General features: G+C 38.7%; 1 protein-coding gene across 4 annotated transcripts in view; it reads right to left on the reverse strand.

Moving 5' to 3' along the window:
• The window catches only part of EXOC6B (exocyst complex component 6B), a 713885-nt gene that overhangs the window by 619156 nt on the left and 69236 nt on the right, over positions 1–25493 (reverse strand). The gene's annotated exons all lie outside the window — the stretch shown is intronic.

Consider the following 25493-nt stretch of genomic DNA (forward strand, 5'->3'; position numbering starts at 1 on the left):
ACTTTAAGAAACCTGTCCTTACCTACACATTTCCCTCCAGCTACCATCTCATTTGTCTGCTCCCGTTCCCAGCAAAACTTCTTTCTACTTCCTCAGCCCCCATTAGTTAGCATCCCTGCTACTGTACCTAAAGGCAGCATTTGCTATGGTTTAAATATACCTTCCTTCTTGAAACACTGTTTTCTCTAGACTTCAATGATACCACACTAAGTGATTTTCATCCTTTTACTGACATGCCTTCTCAATCTCCTTCCTGGGCTCCTCCTCCTCTATTCTTTTTCTAAATATTCGTAAAAGCTCTTCTCTTCCCTACCTATGCTCTCTCACCAAGAAATGCCAACTAATCCCATGTCTTTATAATACTATTACAGTGGTAGACTTCCTAATCTATACCTTCAATTCTGAGCACTTCCCTGAGCACTAGACTCAAATACTCAGCTATAATTTAACAACTCCAATTGGATTTTTAAAAGCCATCTCAAATTTTAACACAGAAAAAAAAAAAAAAATCATCTATCACCAAACTATCTCCACTCCCAAACTTGATTCTCCCAAAAGCTCCCCACCACTCAGCTACTCCATCTCAGCTAATGGCACTATCCAGTTGCCCAAGTCAAAAATGCAAATCCAGGATGGGAGAAGATGGCGGAAGAGTAAGACGCGGAGATCACCTTCCTTCCCACAGATACAGTAGAAATACATCTACACGTGGAACTGCTCCTACAGAACACCCACTGAACGCTGGCAGAAAACGTCCGACCTCCAAAAAGGCAAGAAACTCCCCCCCGTACTTGGGTAGGGCAAAAGAAAAAAGAAATAACAGAGACAAAAGAATAGGGACGGCACCTGCACCAGTGGGAGGGAGCTGTGAAGGAGGAAAGATTTCCACGCACTAGGAAGCCCCTTCGCGGGCAGAGACTGCGGCTGGCAGAGGGGGGAAGCTTCAGAGCCACGGAGGAGAGCACAGCCACAGGGGTGAGGAGGGCAAAGCAGAGAGGTTCCCGCACGGAGGAGCGGTGCCGACCAGCACTCACCAGCCCGAGAGGCTTGTCTGCTCCCCCGCCGGGGCGGGCGGGGGCTGGGAGCTGAGGCTCGGGCTTCGGTCGGATCGCAGGGAGAGGACTGGGGTTGGCGGCGTGAACACAGCCTGAAGGGGTTAGCGCACCACAGCTAGCTGGGAGGGAGTCCGAGAAAAAGTCTGCAGCTGCCGAAGAGGCAAGAGACTTTTTCTTCCCTCTTTGTTTCCTGGTGCGCGAGGAGAGGGGATTCAGAGCGCCGCCTAAACGAACTTCAGAGACGGGCGCGAGCCGCAGCTAACAGCGCGGATCCCACAGCAACAGGGGCGCAGAGGAAAAAGCGGAGAGACTCCCGCACAGAGGCTCGGCGCCGAGCAGCGCTCACCAGCCCGAGAGGCTTGTCTGCTCAGCCGCCGGGGCGGGCGGGGCTGGGAGCTGAGGCTCGGGCTTTGGTCGGATCGCAGGGAGAGGACTGGGGCTGGCGGCGTGAACACAGCCTGAAGGGGTTAGCGCACCACAGCTGGCTGGGAGGGAGACCGGGAAAAAGTCTGCAGCTGCCGAAGAGGCAAGAGACTTTTTTCTTGCCTCTTTGTTTCGCTGCGCGCAAGGAGAGGGGATTCAGAGCGCCGCCTAAACGAACTCCAGAGAAGGGCGCGAGCCGCGGCGATCAGCGCGGACCCCAGAGACGGGCGTGAAACGCTGGGGCTGCTGCTGCCGCCTCCAAAAAGCCTGTGTGTGAGCACAGGTCACTCTCCACACCGCCCCTCCCGGAAGCCGGTGCAGCCCGCCACTGCCAGGGTACCGTGATCCCCGGACAACTTCCCCGGGAGAACGCACTGCGTGCCTCAGGCTGGTGCAACGTCACGCCGGCCTCTGCTGCCGCAGGCTCGCCCCGCCTCCTCCGTACCCCTCCCTCCCCCCGGCCTGAGTGAGCCAGCGCCCCCGAAGCAGCTGCTCCTTTAACCCCGTTCTGTCTGGGCGGGGAATAGACGCCCTCAGGCGACCTACACGCAGAGGCGGGTCCAAATCCAAAGCTGAACCCCAGGAGCTGTGTGAACAGGGAAGAGAAGGGGAAATCTCTCCCAGCAGCCTCAGAAGCAGCGGATTAAAACTCCACAAACAACTTGATGTGCCTGCATCTGTTGAATACCTGAATAGACAACGAATCATCCCAAATTCAGGAGGTGGACTTTGGGAGCAGGATATATTAATTTTTCCCCTGTTCCTTTTTTTTTGTGAGTGTATATGTATATGCTTCTGGGTGAGATTTTGTCTGTATAGCTTTGCTTTACAATAGCTTTATTTTACTTCACTATATTATAGCCTCTTTCTTTCTTTCTTTCTTTCTTTCTTTCTATTTTTTCTCCCTTTTACTCTGAGCCGTGTGGACGAAAGTCTCTTGGTGCTCCAGCCAGGCATCAGGGCCGTGCCTCTGAGGTGTGAGAGCCAACTTCAGGACACTGGTCCACAAGAGACCTCCCAGCTCCACGTAATACCAAACGGCAAAAATCTCTCAGAGATCTCCATCTCAACATCAAGACCCAGCTTCACTCAATGACCAGCAAGCTACAGTGCTGAACACCCTATGCCAAACAACTAGCAAGACAGGAACACAGCCCCATCCATTAGCAGAGAGGCTGCCTAAAATCATAATAAGGCCACAGACACCCCAAAATACACCACCAGACGTGGATGTGCCCACCAGAAAGACAAGATCCAGCCTCATCCACCAGAGCTCAGGCACTAGTTCCCTACACCAGGAAGCCTACACAACCCACTGAACCAACCTTAGCCACTGGGGACAGATACCAAAAACAACGGGAACTACAAACCTGCAGTCTGTGAAAAGGAGACCCCAAACACAGTAAGATAAGCAAAATGAGAGGACAGAAAAACACACAGCAGATGAAGGAGCAGGGTCAAAACACACCAGACTTAACAAATGAAGAGGAAATAGGTAGTCTACCTGAAAAAGAATTCAGAATAATGATAGTAAGGATGATCCAAAATCTTGGAAATAGAATAGACAAAATGCAAGAAACATTTAACAAGGACGTAGAAGAACTAAAGAGGAACCAAGCAAAGATGAAAAACACAATAAATGAAATTAAAAATACTCTAGATGGGATCAATAGCAGAATAACTGAGGCAGAAGAAAGGATAAGTGACCTGGAAGATAAAATGGTGGAAATAACTACTACAGAGCAGGATAAAGAAAAAAGAATGAAAAGAACTGAGGACAGTCTCAGAGACCTCTGGGACAACATTAAACGCACCAACATTCGAATTATAGGGGTCCCAGAAGAAGAAGAGAAAAAGAAAGGGACTGAGAAAATATTTGAAGAGATTATAGTTGAAAACTTCCCTAATATGGGAAAGGAAATAGTTAATCAAGTCCTGGAAGCACAGAGAGTCCCATACAGGATACACCCAAGGAGAAACACGCCAAGACACATATTAATCAAACTGTCAAAAATTAAATATAAGGAAAACATATTAAAGGCAGCAAGGGAAAAAAAACAAATAACACACAAGGGAATCCCCATAAGGTTAACATCTGATCTTTCAGCAGAAACTCTGCAAGCCAGAAGGGAGTGGCAGGATATACTTAAAGTGATGAAGGAGAAAAACCTACAACCAAGATTACTCTATCCAGCAAGGATCTCATTCAGATTCGATGGAGAAATTAAAACCTTTACAGACAAGCAAAAGCTGAGAGAGTTCAGCACCACCAAACCAGCTTTACAACAAATGCTAAAGGAACTTCTCTAGGCAAGAAACACAAGAGAAGGAAAACACCTACAATAACAAACCCAAAACATTTAAGAAAATGGGAATAGGAACATACATATCGATAATTACCTTGAATGTAAATGGATTAAATGCTCCCACCAAAAGACACAGGCTGGCTGAATGGATACAAAAACAAGACCCATATATATGCTGTCTACAAGAGACCCACTTCAGACCTAGAGACACATACAGACTGAAAGTGAGGGGATGGAAAAAGATATTCCATGCAAATGGAAATCAAAAGAAAGCTGGAGTAGCAATTCTCATATCAGACAAAATAGACTTTAAAATAAAGACTATTACAAGAGACAAAGAAGGACACTATATAATGATCAAGGGATCGATCCAAGAGGAAGCTATAACAATTGTAAATATTTATGCACCCAACATAGGAGCACCTCAATACATAAGGCAAATACTAACAGCCATAAAAGGGGAAATCGACAGCAACACAATCATAGTAGGGGACTTTAACACCCCACTTTCACCAATGGACAGATCATCCAAAATGAAAATAAATAAGGAAACACAAGCTTTAAATGATACATTAAACAAGATGGACTTAATTGATATTTATAGGACATTCTACCCAAAAACAACAGAATACACATTTTTCTCAAGTGCTCATGGAACATTCTCCACGATAGATCATATCCTGGGTCATAAATCAAGCCTTGGTAAATTTAAGAAAATTGAAATCGTATCAAGTATCTTTTCCGACCACAACGCTATGAGACTAGATATCAATTACAGGAAAAGATCTGTAAAAAATACAAACACATGCAGGCTACACAATACACTACTTAATAACGAAGTGATTACTGAAGAAATCAAAGGGGAAATCAAAAAATACCTAGAAACAAATGACAATGGAGATACGACAACCCAAAACCTATGGGACGCAGCAAAAGCAGTGCTAAGAGGGAAGTTTATAGCAATACAAGCCTACCTCAAGAAACAGGAAACATCTCGAATAAACAACCTAACCTTGCACCTGAAGCAATTAGAGAAAGAAGAACAAAAAAACCCCAAAGCCAGCAGAAGGAAAGAAATTATAAGGATCAGGTCAGAAATAAATGAAAAAGAAATGAAGGAAACAATAGCAAAAATCAATGAAACTAAAAGCTGGTTCTTTGAGAAGATAAACAAAATTGATAAACCATTAGCCAGACTCATCAAGAGAAAAAGGGAGAAGACTCAGATCAATAGAATTAGAAATGAAAAAGGAGAAGTAACCACTGACACTGCAGAAATACAAAAGATCATGAGAGATTACTACAAGCAACTGTATGCCAATAAAATGGACAACCTGGAAGAAATGGACAGATTCTTAGAAATGCACAACCTTCTGAGACTGAACCAGGAAGAAATAGAAAATATGAACAGACCAATCACAAGCACTGAAATTGAAACTGTGATTAAAAACCTTCCAACAAACAAAAGCCCAGGACCAGATGGCTTCACAGGTGAATTCTATCAAACATTTAGAGACGAGCTAACACCTATCCTTCTCAAACTCTTCCAAAATACTGCAGAGGGAGGAACACTCCCCAACTCATTCTACGAGGCCACCATCACCCTAATACCAAAACCAGACAAAGATGTCACAAAGAAAGAAAACTACAGGCCAATATCACTGATGAACATAGATGCAAAAATCCTCAACAAAATACTAGCAAACAGAATCCAACAGCACATTAAAAGGATCATACACCATGATCAGGTGGGGTTTATCCCAGGAATGCAAGGATTCTTCAATATACGCAAATCAATCAATGTGATACACCATATTAACAAATTGAAGGAGAAAAACCATATGATCATCTCAATAGATGCAGAGAAAGCTTTCGACAAAATTCAACACCCATTTATGATAAAAGCCCTGCAGAAAGCAGGCATAGAGGGAACTTTCCTCAACATAATAAAGGCCATATATGACAAACCCACAACCAACATTGTCCTCAGTGGTGAAAAACTGAAACCATTTCCACTAAGATCAGGAACAAGACAAGGTTGCCCACTCTCACCACTATTATTCAACATAGTTTTGGAAGTGTTAGCCACAGCAATCAGAGAAGAAAAAGAAATAAAAGGACTCCAAATCGGAAAGGAAGAAGTAAAGCTGTCACTATTTGCAGATGACATGATACTATACATAGAGAATCCTAAAGATGCTACCAGAAAACTCCTAGAGCTAATCAATGAATTTGGTAAAGTAGCAGGATACAAAATAAATGCACAGAAATCTCTTGCATTTCTATACACTAATGACGAAAAATCTGAAAGTGAAATTAAGAAAACACTCCCATTTACCACTGCAACAAAAAGAATAAAATATCTAGGAATAAACCTACCGAAGGAGACTAAAGACCTGTATGCAGAAAATTATAAGACACTGATGAAAGACATTAAAGATGATACAAGTAGATGGAGAGATATACCATGTTCCTGGATTGGAAGAATCAACATTGTGAAAATGACTCTACTACCCAAAGCAATCTACAGATTCAATGCAATCCCTATCAAACTACCACTGGCATTTTTCACAGAACTAAAACAAAAAATTTCACAATTTGTATGGAAACACAAAAGACCCCGAATAGCCAAAGCAATCTTGAGAACGAAAAATGGAGCTGGGGGAATCAGGCTCCCTGACTTCAGACTATTTTACAAAGCTTCAGTAATCAAGACAGTTTGGTACTGGCACAAAAACAGAAATATAGATCAATGGAACAGGATAGAAAGCCCAGAGATAAACCCACACACATATGGTCACCTTATCTTTGATAAAGGAGGCAAGCATATACAGTGGAGAAAAGACAGCCTCTTCAATAAGTGGTGCTGCGAAAATTGGACAGGTACATGTAAAAGTATGAAATTAGAACACTCCCTGACACCATGCACAAAAATAAACTCAAAATGGATTAAAGACCTAAGTGTAAGGGCAGACACTATCAAACTCTTAGAGGAAAACATAGGCAGAACACTCTATGACATACATCACAGCAAGATTCTTTTTGACCCAGCTCCCAGAGAAATAAGAACACAAATAAACAAATGGGACCTAATGAAACTTAAAAGCTTTTGCACAGCAAAGGAAACCATAAACAAGACCAAAAGACAACCCTCAGAATGGGAGAAAATATTTGCAAATGAAGCAACTGACAAAGGATTAATCTCCAAGATTTACAAGCAGCTCATGCAGCTCAATAACAAAAAAACCAACAACCCAATCCAAAAATGGGCAGAAGACCTAAATAGACATTTCTCCAAAGAAGATATACAGATGGCCTACAGACACATGAAAGAATGCTCAACATCATTAATCATTAGAGAAATGCAAATCAAAACTACAATGAGATATCATCTCACACCGGTCAGAATGGCCATCATCAAAAAATCTAGAAACAATAAATGCTGGAGAGGGTGTGGAGGAAAGGGAACACTCTTGCACTGTTGGTGGGAATGTAAATTGATACAGCCACTATGGAGAACAGTATGGAGGTTCCTTAAAAAACTAAACATAGAACTACCATACGACCCAGCAATCCCACTACTGGGCATATACCCTGAGAAAACCATAGGTCAAAAAGAGTCATGTACCAAAATGTTCATTGCAGCTCTATTTACAATAGCCAGGACATGGAAGCAACCTAAATGTCCATCGACAGATGAATGGATAAAGAAGATGTGGCACATATATACAATGGAATATTACTCAGCCATAAAAAGAAATGAAATGGAGGTATTTGTAATGAGGTGGATGGAGTTAGAGTCTGTCATACAGAGTGAAGTAAGTCAGAAAGAGAAAAACAAATACAGTATGCTAACACATATATACGGAATCTAAGGAAAAAAAAAAAAAAAAGGCCATGAAGAACCTAGTGGCAAGACGGGAATAAAGACACAGACCTACTAGAGAATGGACTTGAGGATATGGGGAGGGGGTGGGGTGAGATGTGACAGGGTAAGAGAGTGTCATGGACATATATACACTACCAAATGTAAAATAGATAACTAGTGGGAAGCAGCCGCATAGCACAGGGAGATCAGCTCGGTGCTTTGTGACCACCTAGAGGGGTGGGATGGGGAGGGTGGGAGGGAGGGAGATGCAAGAGGGAAGAGAAATGGGAACATATTGTATATGTATAACTGATTCACTTCTTTGTTATAAAGCAGAAGCTAACACACCATTGTAAGGCAATTATACTTCAATAAAGATGTTTAAAAAAAAAAAAATGCAAATCCAGGAATCACTCCTCATGTACCTCTTTCCATCATACACCCCATCCAATCCATTAGTAAGTCCTAACAACTCAACCTCCAAAACATATCTTAAAATTGACCACCATCCCACCATTTCCACTAAAACCCTAGTCTAAACCTGTATCATCGGCACACTGGATCAATGCAATAGCCTCCTAAAAGTCTCCGTTCTGCACTCTTCATCCCCTCTACTCCCTGTCCCAATGCAGATACTCTCCAAACAGCAGTAAAAATGGTCTTTATGAAGCAATAGTTCAGATGTAGCCTCCTGCTTAAATCGCTCCAATTCCTTCTCTTTACAAAAGGAATAAAAATCATAAATCCTTACCATGGTCTATAACATACCACATAATCTAACCTCTGATTATCTCTCTAACCTTGTTTCTCTCTAGGTCCCACCCCCTAGCCTTGCCTTCCTCCATCCTCTATGCTCCTGCTACAGAGGATTTTTTTTTTAGCCTCTTCCTGCCTCAAGAATTTTGTTTTTACTGTTCTTAGACTAGTAACACTCACCCCCTGTATCTTCAAGCAACTTTCTCCTTCTCATCATCCATAGTTTGTTAACTATCTTCCCCCCAACCCATCCTAATTAGATTGTAAACTCAGGGGCAAGAACTTTGTCTGCCATATTCACCACTGTACCTCTAAAACAGTGCCAGACAGGTAATAGGCAGTGAGTAAACATTCGTTGAGTAAATGAATAACATTATCTCTAAGAACACTTTGATCTCTGACATTTATTCAACAAATATACATTTGCTCATTACCAACATTTTCTGGTTCTATAATCATTTGTAGGTACCAGATCACCACCCTGGTCCTGTGGATAAGAGAGCACCCACTCCTCAGCAGATCAGTTCCACTACCCAGAACTCAAGCAGTGACCATAGAAACTACATATACAAGTTTGGATTCCGGTAAGAATTCTGAACACTTACTTCAGAAAAACCAGAGCAATCCAGATTCATTCTCCTTCATTTGAAATAAAGGGATAAGATCTTCAAATAAATTATAAACAATCCCGGCTTTGACAATTAAGACATACTATAGCATAACCACTTGCCTAAAAGAGCTACTGGGAAACACAAGACAGAATCTACTATTGACATTTCAACTAACCTCAAATAAGCATAACTTTTCCCCTTCCAAAGGAAAGGAAAAGAAAGATTTCCATGTAAAGGCACCAGTATTCCTTGCCATTTGAAGAAGAGGAATAACCACGGAAAATTCATCAGTCTAAATGGTATAAGAAGATTATTATTCAATGCTGAGACAAGCCTCTTGGTTTCAAATTCAGTTATATCTTGACCCATTAATACTTTTAAGTTAGGTAGTAAGTATACTTCCTTCTACAATGTAAAACTTATTTTTCTCCCTCCAAAGATCTACATTAATATGACAAAAGATAACCTCAAGGAGAAGAAAATCTCATAGTTAAGAAATTCATAATTTATCCTAGCTCCCTGAACTTTCTATAAAAAAAAGTATAAATCAAAGAAAGGAAGAGTGGATTTTTGCTGCCTGACTGCGTGGCCTTGGTGTTTAGCAATGTAATTAACTAGCTATGAGTCTTTGGTCAATTCAGTTAATCTCTCTCACCCTCAGCTTTCTCATTAGAAAACAGGAAGCAATCCATTAGAAATCCTCTTTAGCATCAGCCTAGCTCTGAATTTCTGCAATTCACTTCCACTTTCAAGTCCAGTCAGCAATAATGTAAAGATCATACATTTTTCAGAACAGTGTAGAGAGGTAGTTCAAAACAAGTTAATGAATTCTCTACATCCTTATCACTAGGCCCCACCTGTTTCTCCTATTTTAGGGCCTTTATGATTCTAATATTCTCTTCAATTATAATAATGTTGAATAACATGAAAGATTTATAGTGAATCTCCTGAATATCTTGAGAATTTTAAAAGTTAGAATAAAATGTGAAACCCCCATATCTAAAACAGGAGTTTTGGACTATATTTAATTAACCTGTGTTCCATGAGTATGCATCTGGAAAACCACAATTTCCAGATTTTATGTGGATTTTGTGTGTATAAGCAGAAGCACATATGTGTAATTCTTAAGGGACACATCACAGTTTTCATCTGGTTATCAAAGGGTTAAAAACCACTGATTTAAAGGTTTTGTTTCAAACTGCCTAACAGGAAAAGGCAATTATAATTATAGATCAGTACCTAACAGTTCAACTCACATCAGCATTTCACATGTATCTCAGACTTAGTGCTAATCAGCTATCAGATATAAAATGCTAAAAACAAAAATAAACAAGTCTTAAATTCTGGAAAAGTCAGAGATCTCCTGAAATTAACCTAATATTGGTAATCAACATTGCACGTGAACAGAGTGTCTCCCTCCCCCACAATAAATGGATTAAACTGGAGAAAGACTGCCATCTAGTGATGGCCCATTTCTAACATGCTTTGAAACTTAAATTTGATGTGACCAAGCAAAGAGGGGCTGCTTAAAAATCTAAAAACTATATTCTATAATACTTGCTAGCCAAAGTCTTATAACTTGTTATTAAATTATATTTTATATAAAGTACTCTAATGTTTAAACATCCTTTTCTAATAGAAAGCAGGATCTTGAAAACATATGCTTTTGACATGTGTGCCATAGGTATGTCACAGTTAAACAAGACTACAAAATAAACTGCACCACTGGTTTAATTATTTGTGATAATCCAAAGAATATTCTGGTACCTAGTGAAAGGTAAACAGGAAGATATGTTTGGAAACTAGCAACTTTTAATAGCCTACATTTTTACTCAACTACATAAATGCTGCCTTTTGGAGTCTCATTTCCAAAAAATCCCAAATAAACCACAGGTTTTTGTAAAAAGTAAAATGTTTTACCCTAGTGTCCATATCTGACACATACTTCTGAACATTCCACCTAGATTAAGAGAGAGATTTTAATTTATAAAACACTGCAGGAATTCTATTCAACAAAAATATTTATGATTCCCAAGTACTGAATCATTACAGGATTATATCACTTGCAAGAACTTACATCAGCTCCAATCTGTCAAAAGAGAAAATAAATAAATAATGTAATGAGCATTTGTTATCTCATTTAAATCCTAGGCATCTTATAAATTAGACATTATTCCCATTTTATAACTGAGGAACCTAAAACCCAAGAAGATGAAGTAACTTGCCAAATCCACACAGCTAGAAAGTGTTCTCTGTAGTACATCAGTCTGTCTCCTTTTAGAGCAAAGGAAAGTAAGAAAGTCACATGGACCTCTAAAACGTTAGAGTTGAAAGAGGTCTCGGGGATGGAATACAAAGCTTTTATTGTACAATGGAGGAAACTGAAGCCAAGAAAAGTTAAATGCCTTAATCAAAATTATATTGCTTGTTACTGATACACCTGGGCCTGACTCCCAAAGAAAACAGGAAAAACTAATGCAATGTGAAGCCTGACACAAAGCTAAGTGGTTTTTAAAAAGACACACACACACACACACACACACACACACACTTCTACTTTATGATGAGTTAGCTGCCTATTAGTTGTGCCTACACAACAGCTATTCCATTCTTCCTGCTGGAAGAGTTCCAAATCGTTCTGGTATTTCACCTTTCCATCCTACCGCAAGGGGTAAATCCTAATTTAGACCAATCATGGTAATTCCATTCCCCTTGTCAGTGACCAGTTAACAGATGACACAACTCACTGATGGAAGTAAATGGAAGTTTGGAAGTGAGGATCCAAGGAAAGGTTTCTTTCCTGAAGGATGCAGGAAAAGAAACTGCTTTTCCTACTTTGGACATTGTCCTGTACAATGCTTAGGGATGCAGCAACCATCCTGAGAAGAGAGGAGATATTGCCAATAATTTGAGGATTGCAAAGGGGAAAGATGGAAAACAACTGGGTCCTTGATGATGAACCAATCCTGAAACAGTCCTATCTCCAGCCTTCACGTTATGTGCATTAATAAATTTCCTATTTTTAGGGAAACTTCCTATTTCCACTTTGTCTCAATAGTCTGCTACTTTCAAAGGAAAGTATCCTAAATGCACAACACTGTTCATTCTTCAAAGGTAGCAGGCAAATCAAAGCAACAACCAGCAGCCAGTCAAAGTCTAAACATGGCTAAGGAATCCTGTTTCCAGGACCTAGACTGCTGCTCTTCCTGGTTTTCTTCTTAGTTAAGAGTTAACTCCCAATTCACTCTTCAAATCTCAGCTTGCACCTTACTTTTTCTGGAAACCTTCTCTAATCACATAGACTCTGTTATGTGTTCCTCCTTTGTTATTAATGCCATCACAGAATCTATTTAACTATATTCTGATTACCCATTCACTTGTCAGTTTCCCCATACCAAAATGTTAATCTTCTGTGTGTTGAGACTGTGTCTTACCCATTTTATCTCCAGCTCATAGCACAGAGCCTGGCACAGAGGAGATCCTCCATGTATGCTAAAGACAGAGAAAGAGAAGGAAGGGTAGGAAACTAACATGTGGGTTTCTGACTGCCTCAAAGATGGATGCAAAAGGGTACATATCAAACAAAGTTTATCGGTTGAGATGTTTTCAGAACCAAGGAGAACTTCAAGACACAAAAGACTGAACGTTTTGCTTTTGTTTTTGATTAGTCCAAGAAAACATTCCAGAATTTTTGTTCTTTTCTTTTTCATATATATGTTTTTTAACTTCTGTCATGGTTTTAGTCCTGAAACATTTTCTTCTTATTAAGCTCCATAAAAGCATCATTAGTATTGCTGTTTATTCCAAAAGTTAAAAATAAAGTGGAAAAACAGATTTGAGCAGGATGTTGAAAGAGAAACTGCAGGAGGTCAAGAGGATTTTAAAGTCCCTTCCCTTCCTTACTTCAGTTTGTCTATCAGTTTAATTCAGACCTTACTATGGTAATTAGGATGCTCGGAGTGCAAAACGTGAAAGTAGATCACTGTATATCACCATCCATGACAGGGGAAGCATATGCCAATTGATGAAGTCTAAGCTGAAGACTACACCCAAATGTTTTTGGACTGCCACAGGAGACCAAATACATTCAAACCCTTTTCCCACCTTTGCAAATACCAAGGTATCCAACTGGCTTCACTAAGATAGCCCACGCAACCGAAAGAAGTTGTGATGGAACTCTCCCTCAAGGCAGGAAGGGAACCCCACACTTCCATTATGGCTATTTTCAAAGGGATAGAAACAGGGTAGAGAAGTTTCAAACAGCACCTAGCCGAAGAGCCTACTAAAAACCAGGTATTGGTTAAATAGCACAGGAAAGTGGAGAAGGGGACCTTGTCACAAAACATCAGTCAAATCAACAACAGACTATTAGGAAATAAACTAATGAAAGCAAGAAAACTCCAAATTAAGGAGACGGAGACTGCTCTAACTACTACCATGATAATGTCACACTGTTAGAACAATTAATCAGCATAGGCAATTGAAGACACAAAAGCACTACAGGATATGTTAGTGGCTTCATCTTGGCTTCTGTATCAATTTGCATTAAGTGCAATAAGATTTATTTCATTGCAGCTTTCAGTGGTGGTCATAAAATCTGACAGCTAAAAGTTGGGTTTCAGATGCTGCTGCCAAATAAAAGAAATACTCCATCTACAGCCTGGTGATACTGATTGAATCTAATACAGTTGGTATAGAGAGGGTTATAATTAACATTGGTAGATTAGCTCCAGTTTCACTGCATGGACTTCAAAGTGTCAAGTTTAACACTTAAACATGTAAAGTTAGAACAAAATGAAACTACTGATTCACTTACTATCTACCACCATCATAATGTGTCTGAATCTAGTGTATGTTAGTAGAACTCTTCAAGATCCTTTACAAAAGATTTAAGTATTTAATTTAAATAATTACTCTGAAGAGCTATGAAAATATTTTAAAAGACTGCCTATTAATTGAAGAAATGCTTCAGATTCTCCACACTTAAAATTATCATTATGGTTCCAATGACAGGGATCATAAAGGTATTCATACAGAAAAACAAACCAATGGGGTCAGGTATTAGAAACACTTAAGTGAATAGTCCTGGTCTCCTTATGCATGTAGATTTAATGTGGGCCTAACAAAATTAGACCAGCCAAGTTTCCCAGAATCACTAAATCAAACTATAATAAATGTGACGTCATTTGTAAATGTGTATGTTGTGTACAGTATGTATGTACCGACATAAGTACACATTATATACATATATATGTACGTTATATAGTGTGTATGCTATATGTATGTGTCTGTGACACACACACACATGCACGAAACAAACACACACGTACATACTTTTCTGATTTTCTGAGAAAGAACCAGACTTGCCAACATCACATTCAATTCCTGGTCTAATTTCACACCCCATGGCCAAAAATGATCACAATTTGAGACTCCTTAAGTCTATAAGCAATGAAGACCCTGAAAGGAGGATGGATAAAAGGTATCAGAATAGTTTCCATCCTAAACAATGATGGAGAACTAAGTAGGCAAAACAGAATAAAGTTCCATGAACAATATGTAAGACTGGATATACCATGAAAAACCTTTCTACTACTAAACTTCTAAAACTGCTGCATTAAGTTTCTAAATCTTTTTTAGTGCGTGGCTAAGCAAAAAAGAAAATAAGGAAAATTTCCAGAGGCTAAAACAAAACTGGAACAGGAATCCAGATTCTACCGATCCCTTATAACTAATGCTTCTATTTTATAGCTATATAGAGAACAAGATACAAAACCTAGGGCCCACAAGAGACTGGGAGTCCAATGAGAGGCCTCCAAGTGAATAAAGCCAAGACACCCAAGGGCTACACCCTTAGTGAAAGATGTAGAAAAATTCTTCCCCATAAAAGGAGGCTGAAAGGAAACTTACTTGTTTTGGGTGGGGAAGCGGGGAGACGGACTCCTGGGATAATTTGAAGCCACAACCTGGCCTTCTCACCCAAAGGGAGGGCCCATGTTCATACTTAGTATTACCTGTGTGGTCTGAGATATCTCAAATTGAGAATTTATTTTAAAAGTCTGGTTGTTAGTGCCCCCAGAAAACTGACTGAAGAAAAGGAAAAGCTTCTCTAGAGGAATACATCTTAACAATAGTTCTAATTATTTTCACAAATAATAACATTCCTTTGAGCTGAACTCAAGTATCAAAAACCATGAAACACACAAGGAAACAAAGCATATAAACAAGAATCAACAAAAACAACAGAATCAGACTTGCTTGAAAATAAATATGTATAAATTAAAAATAAATGTGTAATATGTTTAAAGAAACATGAGGGAATTACCAAAACAAAAACAGACACACTGGAAAAGATAGACCTTCTGAATAAAAACTATAATTACTGATATTTTTAAATTTAATAAATGGGAAGGGACAATATTTAACTAGGAAGTATGCGTAAAACTTAAACAAAATGCAGCACAGAGACAAAAGATGTAAAATGTCTTAGTCTGTCAGGCTGCCATAACAAAATACCACAGATTGGGTAACACAAACAACAAAAATTTCTCTCTCACAGTTCTGGAGCTGGAAGTCTGAGATCAGGGTGCCAGCATGGTCAGGTGAGGGCCCTCTTCTGGGCAGCCAACTTTTATCCTCACAGGGCAGAAAGGGCAAGCAAACTCTCTGGAGCCTCTTTATAATGGCCCAGAAAACTAATCCTGTCCATGAAGCCTCCACTCTCTTGACATAATCACCCCCAAAGGTCCCACCTCTTAATCCTCTTAATACCGTCACCTTGGGGGTTAGGATGTCAACATATGAATATTGATGGGACACAAAACACTCAACCAATAGCAGGAAACATTAAAGAAAGGTTAAGAACATGGAGAATAGGATGGGTTTAATGGGAGCTCTAGTAAAAAATAACAAACAGCTTCCCTGGTGGCGCAGTGGTTAAGAATCTGCCTGCCATCTGCCTGCCAATGCAGGGAGTACGGGTTCAATCCCTGGTCCAGGAAGATCCCACATGCCTCGAAGCAACAAAGCCCGTGCGCCACAACTAGTAAGCCTGCACTCTAGAGCCCGCGAGCCACAACTACTGAAGTCCGCGCACCTAGAGCCCATGCTCCACAACGAGGAGAAGCCACCGCAATGAGAAGCCCGAGCACCGCAACGAAGAGTAGCCCCGCTCGCTGCAACTAGAGAAAGCCCGCATGCAGCAATGAAGACCCAACACAGCCAAAAATACAATAAATAAATAAATGTATTAAAACAAACAAACAAACAAACACGTAATATTCGGAGAAATAGCTGAGGATTTCCCAGAATTGATAAAAGATACAGGAAGTTGTTATCCTCAAAATAAAACGACAAACCTATAAGCCTCACCAAAAGAAGTCCCCCAAGAGAGGAAAAGCACTCTTCTCTATTCAGCTCTATCTACCAACATTTAGAACCGGCTGCCATTCTCTTCATGACTCAACTACAGTCGTGTGTAGAACCTTACACTGATGGAGCTAATTACACAAATACATGAACCGTTAGCAGCATCCAAACATTTGGTGTGTCTTTTACCAACTCATTCTTCCACGACTAGAACATTTATTCCAAACTACTGCCATCCTCTTTAAAAGTCCAACCTTGATCCAGCAACTTACTTTTGCCACCTAATTTCGTAAAGAAAATACAAGCTTATTAGGCATGAATCTTCTTAATTTCCTGCATTCCAATATACAAGTCTATCTATATCTCTATCTACCCTTACATTTGTGCATTCCTATCTCAATAAAACAGACATCCTACCTTACTTATAAGACTAATCCTATGTTCTAAAAATCTCCTTTCTCCTGTACCCCATCAATACTTTTTTAAATGTCTGTACTTTTCATGTTTCAGCTCTACGGACTTCTTTTTCTTAACAAAACATGTCCCCTCTTAACAAAATAACTTGGCGCTTTTTTGTGTTTTTTAAATGAAGTACTATTAAATTAAAATCTCTCTTCCAATAATTTTAATCTGGTATCCTTTCTCTTTCCCTCTTTCTCCTTTCACAGTTAAGATTCTTAAAAGAGCAGTCTATACTCACTGCCTCCATTTCCTCAAATTGGATTTGCTCTTCGATCCAGCGTAGCCTGTTTCTTACCCACATCCCCCCAGTGAACCTATTCTTGCTAAGGTCAATAAAAGCCTACTAATTGTCAAATCAAATATTCATTCTTCTGTTCATCATTTACTTGACTCCTCTTTTGTATGTGCCATCGCTAACCACCTCCTCTTTCTTAAATATCTACTCCCAGGGTTTCTATTACATTCCCCTTCTCAGTCTCCAAAAATTCTTCGTCCTTCTGGCCCTCAATACCTGCTTGGACTTCATCTCTTCTCATTCTTCATACTCCCTCAGAGATATCACCAATACTTCAGCTTTCACTGTTAATTAAACATCTTTGGTTCCCAAATCAATAACAAAGCATATCCTTCAAATCCTATAAACCTGAATATTCAACCACCATTCATCCTCAAACACATCTCAAAACAGTGCATGTCAAAGGTTAAAATCATAAACTTTTCTACCCAAACCTGCACATCCCTCCGATATTTACCATCTCAATTGAAACAACCAGAGCCACCCAGTTACCGACACTAGAAATACATAAGTTAACCTTGATGCCTCACTCCACCTCACACCTCCCTCCAACTAATCAATCACTAAGGCCTCCCAATCTAATTCCATAATAGCTTTTCTATGCTTTTCTTCCTCTCTATCCTCCTCTGCTACTGCCTTGCCCTGCGTCATTATCTCTCCTCCAAGCAATTGTTTTCACCTCCCTCTCCTTATTTCCCTAAAAATCCATGTTCGATACTTCTCTCACAGTAATCTTCTTTAAATGAAATATGATCATGAAACACACACACACCACACACACACACAAACACACGCATACCACAATTTAGGGTTAAGTCCTGCCTCAGGATCAAGTCCAAAGTCCCTAGCATAGTATGTAAGACCCCTCCATGTACAGATTTATCTCTGAATACTCCCCACACTCACTCTACAACTCTACTTGAAGTTCCTTGAGTGTGCTATGTAGTCCCTCTACCTACAATCTCCTTACTATCACTTTATCTGGGAAATTCCTCCTCATCCTTCAAGATTCAGCTCATAACACACCCCTACTACTAAAACTACTAACACTCCCTTCCTACTACAACTACTATACCCTGATATAGAAACTCCCCTCCTTACAAACTAGGCAGAGCCTAAGAAACTGTTCATAAAACCAGCAAGAATTTAAGCTTGCACTCTCTGGAGACATTTACATCAAATAGGATTGTGAGTCCATTCTTTGAATATTCATACTGAAGCTTACTTTTCTCCTACTTACTGATATGCTGATATTAGGCATCTTTTCCCAAAAGAAGCCAACTTCAACTACATTAAAAACCTGTTACATCAAAAAATCTACAAACAATAAATGCTGGAGAGGGTGTGGAGAAAAGGGAACCCTCTTGCACTGTTGGTGGGAATGTAAATTGATACAGCCACTATAGAGAACAGCATGGAAGTTCCTTAAAAAACTAAAAATAGAACTACCATACGACCCAGCAATCCCACTCCTGGGCATATACCCTGAGAAAACCATAATTCAAAAAGAGTCATGTACCACAATGTTCATTGCAGCTCTATTTTTACAGTAGCCAGGACATGGAAGCAACCTAAGTGTCCGTCGACAGATGAATGGATAAAGAAGATGTGGCACATATATACAATGGAATATTACTCAGCCATAAAAAGAAACGAAATTGAGTTATTTGTAGTGAGGTGGATGGACCCAGAGTCTGTCATACAGAGTGAAGTAAGTCAGAAAGAGAAAAACAAATACCGTATGCTAACACATATATATGGAATCTAAGAGAAAAAAAAATGGTCATGAAGAACCTAGGGGCAAGACGGGAATAAAGATACAGACCTACTAGAGAATGGACTTGAGGACACGGGGACGGGGAAGGGTAAGCTGTGACAAAGTGAGAGAGTGGCATGGACATACATACACTACCAAACGTAAAATAGATAGCTAGTGGGAAGCAGCCGAATAGCACAGGGAGATCAGCTCGGTGCTTTGTGACCCCCTAGAGGGGTGGGATAGGGAGGGTGGGAGGGAGGGAGATGCAAGCGGGAAGAGATATGGGAACATAAGTATATGTATAACTGATTCACTTTGTTATAAAGCAGAAACTAACACACCATTGTAAAGCAATTATACTCCAATAAAGATGTTAAAAAAAAAAAAACCTGTTACAGCATGTAATAGCCTATTTTTAAGAAATATATTTAAAATTCTATTTTAAAGAAATGAAGAAACAAATTCCGTTAAAACACCTAGACCTATCCTTGATAAGAAGTCATATAAGGTAAGTGGTACCCCTTTACAGTCACAGTATCCTCATTTACCACCTGGCTCTCATTTTGACACTGTGCAAATCTGAACCATCCTTGAACCTATGAAACCATGTGTGATTTGAGGTAAATTTCACCAGAAGTACTATCATCCTGTTTTGCCCTAAAGTTCTTGAACAAATGCATAATAATATCCTAGAAATTAATGGGCACCACCACTAATGACATTCACTGATGGAAAGCTGAATTGGTACTTTTGTTTTGAAATGTTTATTTGTTCATATTTTTGAAAGGGTACTACACTGAGCACTCTACACAGTAATGATTTATTTACATGTCTATATCCCCTACAGGACCATGAGTTCCTTGAGGGTTTACACCTGGAACAATGCCCACCTCCCACAGAGAAGACATTATAAAGTGACAAAGGGCCTAAAGCAGTGCCCAAAAATGTTTCAACATTTAGACTTTCTCCAAAGACAAGCACTAGAGTTAATAATAAACATTCTTGCTTCAAAAGTAAATTCAAGTTCTAGCAGTGCAAGTAATTTGTACTTCAGCTAAAATGCTAAATAGAAAAGGAAGGAATTAGAGGAAGAAGGAACTTAGAAGGTTCAAGGAAATCTACTGTAGAAGTGTCTGGGAATAATTTATTTCCCTAGCTCTCCTCAAACCTTCTCTGGAAGCTAGGAAAAGGAAGATGATTAAATTGCAACAAGACCTGGCTCTGAAGGGAACTGGTATTTCTGGCCCTTGTTGCCAATAGAAGGGGAAGGGTGACAGCAGTCCCTAAGGGCTTTTAGAAAAAAATTGCTTCCAGGTGGAAAGTTTTTATGGTACTCTGCAGCCTGGAGCCATTTTTTGCTTTCCTTCTTAACTACTGATGATTAAACCATGGACAATCAGACTGCAACAATGGAAACAGCTCACAAACATCATGGTTATATGCTCCAAATTACCAAGCTAACTCTCAAAGGAGAGAAAAAAATTTGTTGGCAAAGTCTGTCTTTTTTTAAGGGGGAGGGCAGGGTGGAGTCTGTTAAAGATTTGTATTTGGTAGAACATAAAAGTAGTCAAGAATTCTGTACCATAATGATAAACATTAGTCTCATACCCAGACTAGACACCATAATGTACAGTCACGGAGAGCTGAACAAAGGGCAATCCTAAATGTCCTGCTATTTAGCAACTTTTCATTACTCTGTTTTGACCTGGATCAAGTGTTCAATTAAATGGTTATCATAGGGGTATGCAGAGAAATCCTACCACACATCATATGGAACAGCTAAGTTGATTTACACCTGATCATGGTTTTGAAAAAACTCTGAGGTGCAAGTCTGAGTTTGTAATGATGGCTCAAGAACATGAGGGGGGAAAGTTACGTATAGTACCAACTCATAAGAAAAGCAAAGAAAATTAGAGGCCAATCATTCAACCACCCAGCAACTCAGTCTAGGAAATCTTACTATACCGATATCACCCGGAACATTAAAGGATAAATCCAGCTCAAAATTACAACAGTAAACATAAGCATTTTAAAAATAATGTACCAAGCCCTCTGCTGAACATTTTACATACACTAACTCACTTATTGCTCAAAAATAATCCTACCGGAGTAGTTACCATTATCATCATTTCACGCATGAAGCAACCTTTCTGACATTGCCAGTACACAAAAACATCTACCTTCCCCAGGTTGCTACAGTTATATCAAGGAAAAGATGAAAGAAAAAGGATGAGAGGGAAGAAAAGGAAAATGGGACAGAGGAAGATGAGCACAAGAGGGAGGAGGCAGAGGTGAAAATCACCAAAATAATACAAATAATACAAATGGCATGTTTGAATAAGGCAATTGTGACTTTCTTCTTTCTACTTTTCTAACTTTTTATTTTCTTAAACATGTATTGCTTTTATAATTGAAAAAAGGAAGTGCATTTTTAAAAGTCTAGAATAGTACCTGGTTCATAGTAGATGCTCAATAAAATACTAATTAAAATTAAAAACCAAACAAGAACAAACACTTCAGAGTAACCTGGGGCCTAGTTTTTAATAATTATTCAAAAACAATTATGTAAAAAAAATAGAGAAGAATTTCTTCTCACAATCTATCACCTACAAACCCAAGAAGCAATCACCACTGCTCGGAACTTTTTTTTTTTTTTTTTTTTTTGGTCACACTGCCACAGCTTGTGGGATCTAAGTTCCCCAAGGAGGGATCGAACCCATGCCCCTCTGCAATGGAAGCGTGGAGTCCTAACCAATGGACTGCCAGGGAATTCTGGAATTTTAAAACTTCAGTATCTCTTCTATATTCTAACCTTCTCATTACTGATCATAACTTCAAAATGTATTTAAAACATACATATATTTGATACCCCGAAATTTTTTATTTGAAAACTCACATAGCAGTTTCCTAGAGCCCTTCCATAGCAACTATGAACCTCACCAATTAATGCTCTTTCATGATCCTTCAAATGGGAGGGGAAGAGGGGAGCCTCAATGGTTATTACCATGGAACCTCTGACCTATTACTCGATTTAAGTAACTTGATTTGTGAATTGGAAAAGTAAGCCATTTTCTGTTGTTTCCTATACCACTAACATGATATGCAAAGAACTCCCTACCAATATCATAAAGCTATTTACAAAAAACCCTTCATATTTTAGATGAAAATAAATGAGGACCCACCCCTCCTCTCACACCATGTTTCCATTAGGAATCAATACTGTGCTTTTTTTCACAGAAGCATTTGCTTAAGGACAGTATACACTAGGCCATTTTAAAGATCTCTCTTTAATATGGAAATACAGAAATGTACAGAAAAAAGGAACCTCAGAAATGACTGGCCTTAATTCGCAGATACAAGTTCAATTTTTTTTAAACATCTCTATCACATACTTGTCTAGCTTCCACTGAAACATCTCTGGTAAAGGGAAGTTCATTACAAGGCAACCAATCCCATTTCAATAGCTGTTGCAAAGGTCTTATAAAAAATAAAATTTGCCTTCCTATAATTTTCACCATTTATCTTACTTTTGCCCTCAAAGGACCACCAAAAACGAGTTCTTGGTCCCTCCTTTCCCTTCTCCAGATTCAACAATCCAAATTATTCAACTATTCTACATACAGCCTTTCAACTCAGGCTTTTACCCTCTGGACACATTCTAGTAGTCAACATTCTTAAAATGCAACAAAACAGTCAGTGTAGTACAGTAGTCAAGAGCACAGGCTTCAAAGTCAAACTTCCTGGATTCAAGTCTTGGTTATTAATTTTGTGACCTTGGGAAAGTTATTAAACTTCTCTATACTTTAGTTTCCACGTCTATAAAATGTAGATAATAATAACAACCATTTCATACAGTTGCTGTGTAAAGATTAAATGGCATAATGTAAGTAAAGCATTCAAAACAGTACATGGCACACAGAAAGTACGCTATAAATATAAGCAATTTTCAGATCAAACATGGTCAAACCAGGAAAATAAGACTTATCTCCTTTAACTTTGTTACTCGGCCTTATTAAAACAGCCTAATGCTTTAGTGTTTCTGGCAGTTATATCATACTGTACATTGAGCTTAAAGTCACATAAAATCTTTTAATTTGTTTTTATAATACATTGCTATACTCATTCAGTTGATATTCTGAATCTACTACTTACTACCTATTACAATTATAATCCTTTTTCCAGTCTTCTGAGATCTTTTGAGACATAATTTTGTCATTAAACCTTCCATGTTCATGTTTTGCTTTGTTAAGTAGGTACATGAATATTTTCACAAAAGAAAACTCAACTATGAGGAAGGGCAGAAACCCAAGCAACTCTAGGACCTAATAAGAAAGGAGAACCCTGGAAAACACCAGCACATGTGAGACTCTCTGGTTCCATTTTAAGGGGGAAGGAAGAACTGTTAATCACATAAGGTCAAGTAGAAAGCTTGAAAAAGTAAATGTTCAATTTCAAAAAAAAAAAAAAAAATCCAGGATACAAAAGAAATCACCAACCCCACTTTCTTTAGCCAAAATTCAGCCCCCGAACTGTGTCCAACTTGGAGAGAACTTGCTATGAGCCAAAGCTTTTAATGTCCCTCCTTTTTGAAGGCACAGTGGAAACAATTCCCTAGAACAAAGGAGTTGTGTCAGCGAGCTCTCTGCTTTTTCAAGTTGGAAGGACAGTTGATTCACACCATGTGTCAGCAAGAAACACCAGTCAGAACCAAGTGAGATAAATTTTAGGCCTCCTGAGCTGTTTAATATTAAACTGCAATAAACCATCTTTACAGCAAATTATTAACAAAATATTTGTTTACCCTCCCGTTTATATGCTTCCTTCCCTTGAAAAGAAATTCTAAGACAATTCATAATTCCAAGGTCACATATGCACCATCAAGAAATCATTTTCAAATGTCAGCATCCAGACCAATGATCTGGATCATACTCCCAAAACATTGCCCTGGCATATCACAGTCAGCCTTGCTATACAGTCCTTTGTGTTCCAAGATAGGGCTAGTTTAAATGCTGGTCATTGTCTTTGATTAAGACTTTACTTCTGTCATTAATTCTTTCTGCATGGAGTCATCTTAGTATCCACTCTAGTCAATAAATTTACTTTATACCTAGACCAAGAAATAAAATATATGTTCAACTACATAAATGACACTAAAATGATCTTATTTTTAATACTTTGAAAGATAAAAAAAGATCTGAAACAACCTTGATCTATATGGACTTACATGGAAAAATGGTTCTAAAACAATCAAAATAAAATTTAACAGAATGGGTGATACCAAAACTCACACCATAAAAAAAAAGACTGGAGACAGACTAGCTTAACACGTTAAGAGACATTTTTCTGAAAACAGAGGTCACTAAAGCCAAATGATTGGTTCAATACAAGGAATTAAGTAATTTACAATGGGTAACTGGGAAAAGTAAATTGCCTGCCTTTCAGAAATGACCCTATGATTAAAGTTTGTTATATAATTCGTTAGATATCTACCTGAGGCCTAATGCATATTTTCATTACTTATGTATCATCAATTATATATTATCAGTTAATCTGGTCTAGATCATATAACTTCTTTGGAGAATCTGACACCCTACACAGGTCAATTCTCAGTCAACAAAATGACAATCTAATATGGCCCCAAACATCACTGAAGAAACAAATATTGCTTACCAGTAAATTACTTCTCCAGAGGGTTATGTTTAGGTCACTCTCCAAAAGCTATGGAATATCACTATCACACTCCAGTTCTCCAATCTAAGGAGTAACTTGATTGTTTACTTAATGAGGGGAAATGGGAGCAATTTTTTTAAATGTTCATGATACACTAAACCAGAAGAAATAAACTTTTAAAAGGCAAGAGAAATTTGACTACTACGTAATAAAATAACCAAATAATAAAATAAAATGACCACATCAAGTTAAACAGAAACTGTTTTCTCAGAAACTTAAGAAAACTGGCTATACCAGGTGGTTTGGACATTTTACCATCATAGGCTCACTTAGTAAGCATTTATTGAGAATTTACTAAAATGAAGACAAGAATGTTTCCCTTTGAGGAAGCACATACTATAATAAGAAAGGCACAAGGAAACACAATTGAAGGTAATTATAAATTATAAATCTGTATAGAAATTACTATAATGGTTAAATCTGTACACTTAAATCTGTACACCTAAATCTGTACAGCATTATAAAAACATAATGTTCTCTGTGGAATTGGATTAATCAGAAAAGGCTTCTTGGAGTTGCTGAAAACCAGTAAAAAAAAAAGGAGAAAAAAAAAAAACTTAAAAGGATACAGAGGAGGGAAAAAAGAACACAAACAAACAAACAAAATGACTGCAGATTTGTCATCCAAATTATGTAAGCAAGAAGACAATGGAAAGATATCTCCAAAGTGCTGAAGGAAAAAATTGTAGACCTAGAATTCTATAGCCAGCAAACATATTCTCCAAAACCTAAGGACAAAGATTTTTTTTTCAGACAAAATCTTAGAGAAGTTGTTACCAGCATGCCTGCACTACGAGAAACATTAAAGTAAGTTCCTTAGGTGAAAAGAAATAAAATCAGGTCAAAATATGGATCTATAC

Source organism: Eschrichtius robustus, chromosome 15 (genome assembly GCF_028021215.1).
Source record: "Eschrichtius robustus isolate mEscRob2 chromosome 15, mEscRob2.pri, whole genome shotgun sequence".
In the NCBI taxonomy this organism is placed as follows: Eukaryota; Metazoa; Chordata; class Mammalia; order Artiodactyla; family Eschrichtiidae; genus Eschrichtius; species Eschrichtius robustus.